The following is a 4259-nucleotide window of genomic DNA, read 5'->3' as shown; positions in this document are numbered from 1 at the left end:
CTGCTCTCGGGTCTGCCGCCTCTAACCAGTGAGCCACACTACTTCAGAGGCACAAGCGTTTAAACAAAAGCACGGTTAAACACATAAAAGTTGCACAATTATGGATGAGGCCGGGGGGCCACGCAAACCATATATTAAAAAAGTGGTATAAGTATCACTAAGCGAACAGTGGTCAGGCCTAGGGCCTGGGAAATCGCTGGGACCAATCGGGACTAGTAATGCTGAAGTCGGGAAAAGCCCGAGGGAATCGGGTGCAGCGCTGAAGCACACACTTGCACCAATGCAAAGTCAATGTTGCGTAAAAGTTATCGAGTTACTGTTTTAAGAGTCTTCCGACTGACCTAGAAGGACAAAACTTTAGACTTAGACACTAGAGGTGTATACCAATACAGGAGCACCGGTGTTCAAGTGTTACCTCACCCACAGGAAGCGGGTGCACAGGTGCAAAGTCGTGTCGGCTTTCGTCGTGTAGATCTATGGAGCCTGTAGATGAAGATGCTGCAGGCGTCCAGAAGAGAAGTGTCCGGTGCGATCCAAGGGTGGATCGAAGATGAAGAGTACCTGAAAGCAGAGGGGACAGAGTCTGGGTCACTCAGCAGCGACCAGGGTGGAACCAGGAAAGAACCAAGCAATGTCGGGTGCAATCAGGTGGTTGTCGCGAAGCTTGTCTCCGCTGCCACGTAGACTCTGGGGCACTGAGGATGTCCAGGAGTGGATCACGAGCTGTCCCACGAAGGCTCTCGCTGTCGGGTGTGTCGGCTTCCGGATTGGAGTAAACAAACCATGGCAAGCGCAACCCACGCAGGATTCGAAGATCGCTTCTTACTCGGACCAGCAAGGTCCGAGTGGGTGCTCCTTTTCAGGGGAGCGAGGGCCAGTCCAGAACAACCGGACTGGCAGCGCAAAATCAAAGGTTCCTCGGTACTGGCGCCGCTAGCCGACGGGCAAGCGACTGGGGCTTCTCAGACCCCAATGCACAGCTTCGAAGTGAGCCTCGGAAGCTGCACGGTCAGCACGTCGTGGTCTTTCCAAGATGGCCGGCCCCACGCTTCAGGTCGCCTCCACGGGTCTCAGATTCGTTGGGACTGTGGATCGGGCTATACGAAGGCAGGAACGCTGGGTCTTGTTGAACTCTGTCGCTCGAGTTCCAGCGGGAACTGCAACAAAGCAAATGGTGACGCGCTGGATGGTGCCTGTTTGCACAGGGTGGTCACTCCTTGACCACAAGGGAGATTCTTCAGTCTTCTACGTCGAGTAGGATGTCGAAGGGTCCAGAGTTTCATTTCATAAGTTTCTGTCAGGATAATTTGATGTGCGTTGGCACTGCTCCCACTCTTATACCAAACTGGGGGGCTGGATTACCTGCTAGGTCCCTCCTATGGGTGGGAGCCAGGAAGGGGGTGGTTACACCCCTTTCCCTTTGTCCAGGGTCGCACTGGGGCTGGTGTGCCCCAGAACCGGTTTGACCGGATTATGCAAGGGGAAGCCTTGTGCTCCCCAGGCAGTGTCTAGTTTCTTTCAAACCTCCCTGCTACAATCCACTATCTCCTGTCTGGGGTGGTGTGACACCTCCCCGCGACAGGAAACCCTTTGTCCAGGCCTCCTCTGCCAAGTTTCGGTCAGCAGCAGGAGGCCAGACTTGTGTCTGTGGCAGCAGCATCCATTTTGGATACTGAGGCTCTAGTTAGAATTAACGGCGTTTTAGCAAAGTAACATGTCTTCTCCCTCTAGAAGGGTGGAATGCTACCCCCGTTGCCAGGACTGGCGAGGGGGTAGTATTCCAAAGCGTATGACACCAAACACGACATGTTTTGATAAAGCCAAACCAAAGTTAGCACATAACCGCAATGGATTATAATGCACTTAAGGGTATATGGTATGGCAATATCCCGGAACAGCTAAGGGAGTTGGTCCCGACAGCTGCAGACAGGCTCAGCTCATGCTAGAGCACCATCTCACATAAAACCAAGCACTCTGCCTCCAGGATTGTTAAGGCCTGCCATAGGAGTGACTTATAGGTATACATGTGTCCAGATAGGTTTAGATATAGGCATACTATAACTAAGCAAGGGGTGATTACACTACCTTGCCCCAGCTGAGTGATCAGCCAGTTGTGTCAATTTTGGATAGCCAGCCAGGGGTGGCAAAAGATATTCTGCAGCCCCTGGTAGGCCTTGGGTGCACCTATGCACTGGGCACCTATAGTGCACTGTACAGGGGCTGATAAGGTGACCCAAGCCAATTTAGTTATGCACCTAGGGTACATGGAATCCATTTTAAAGAGAGAGCAGATAGCCTGGGGCCCTGATTAGCAGGGAGCCAGGCCAACTAAGTTGAAAACCAGCTAAACAAAAGGCAAAAAATCTGGAGTAACCATAGTCAGGTAGCCACCTTCCTACAGTAATTAGCTCCTGGCTGTGCCCTGGCGTGATGTTTTCATCATTTATTTGTGCTTCGTTTACTTGAGAAATCTGCCAATTTTGAGATGGTCCGCTAGTAATTTGCACCTGACTGGATACTGGCGTGATGTTTTCGTCAGTTGTTCGTGCTTTGTTCTCTTGAGTGGTTGACCCATTAAGTCCCCCCTCAACACATTTTCCCTACTTCCACTGATCAAGGCAAGCAATGAAATTGAGCTAGCCATGCTATCACTACCACAGCAAGATCCACCAGTAATGGTTACAACAACTTCACTTCCACAGTACCCCGTAAAATCAGAGGACCCACACCTTTCAACCAACACTCTTACCCCAGCACTACTAGGACCAACTCCAATTGTCCGCTCAAGCATTAACCTGGTGAGCGTAAAGAACACAGTACAAAGATGTGGCCAGGGGGCGGAGTGGTTCACCCCTTCTCCAACACCCCCTCGATGTCTGTTCCCCTCTTTCTCATCTCTACAGCAGCCCGAGGTATGGAACGGGACAGCGCCTTGGGACACATCCAACACCCGTAACGAGGAAGGGCGCTGTTTCTTTAACTAGACGGAGTTCGAGCTCGACCATGCCCCCTGGTCAGCTGGGACGCCGGAACTAAAGGCCGAGCATTCCGAGAAGGGGGTGTGTTCATCACCCGGAGGAGTCGAGGAGTGCAGAAGGAGACGAACGGAGTAGAGGAAGCAGACCCGGTGACGAGAGGGACGCGGAAGAAGGAGCGAAGGAGGAGGCGAGCCCAGCTGTTGCAGAGCCAGGAGGCCAACGACACGGTGCTTCGCCCAGCCGCACTTCAAGGGAAGTGTGGCACAGCCAGGTACGGGACCGTATCGTGGGCTGGGCGGGTGGAAGAGGTTTTAAACCTCCGTAGAGCACCTGCCATCGTCAATCCATCACTGAACTCCTTCCCTACTTCACTACCGACACGTCGTAGAATCCTGTGTGCACAAGTGCATCTCCTCACACCCTTTCCCTGACGCTCTCAGTGTATCAGAGCCCTATACTGAGTCAGTTTCTCTCTTATTTTTTATTTCAAGGATAAGGAGACCGGCAAGCAAAACGGACGCGCCTACAACACCCAGAAGTCCATAGGAGGGAGAAAACCAGGCGGGGACTACAGGAAGGAGAGGAGTTCCCAGCCCGTCGAGTCTCTGAATCTCCACTACCCTATTACAGAAACATAACGCGGCGCAAGTGCTTGTTAAAAACAATAAAGCCAGCCTTACCAACACCCACCGAGTTCTTTTTTCCATCGGTCCCGCTACAAGTGGTGGAGAATGCGGGCACCTCAGTAGCCATCTGCCAACCCAAGATGGAGGAATTACTGCAGACTCTAGTGAAAGGACAAGAGAAATTAGGATGGGCAGTCGAGCAACAACTAACAGCCGCCCAAGCCGACAGAGAGACATTTCGTAATACGGTGGCCACACAGATGGAGGGGCTACAAAAGATAATAGGGGACCCCAGCAACCCTGCATATCGAGAACCCCGGGCAACACACCCAACCCCTTCCGGTATTTCCCTCCAAAAATACGTCCCCGGTGACGATCCAGATGCATTTCTAACCAATTTCGAGAGGGGGGCATTGGCATGCGGGTGGCCAGTCGAGAAATGGCCTTTCATTCTTGCCCCCTTGTTGACACACGAAGCACAGTCGGCTTATCAGGTGGCCAACGCCTCAGGACAAACCCAGTATGGCCAGATTAAAACCATAATCCTAGACCACCTGGGAATGGACAGTGACGCCTATAGAGTGCGCTTCAGGAAGGAAAGGGGGACCCCTGGTGATAATCCTAAAACGCTATTCTTCAGACTGAAAATGGCCGC

This window comes from Lissotriton vulgaris, unplaced genomic scaffold, assembly GCF_964263255.1.
Source record: "Lissotriton vulgaris unplaced genomic scaffold, aLisVul1.2 SCAFFOLD_308, whole genome shotgun sequence".
In the NCBI taxonomy this organism is placed as follows: Eukaryota; Metazoa; Chordata; class Amphibia; order Caudata; family Salamandridae; genus Lissotriton; species Lissotriton vulgaris.
This window is presented reverse-complemented; position numbering follows the sequence as displayed.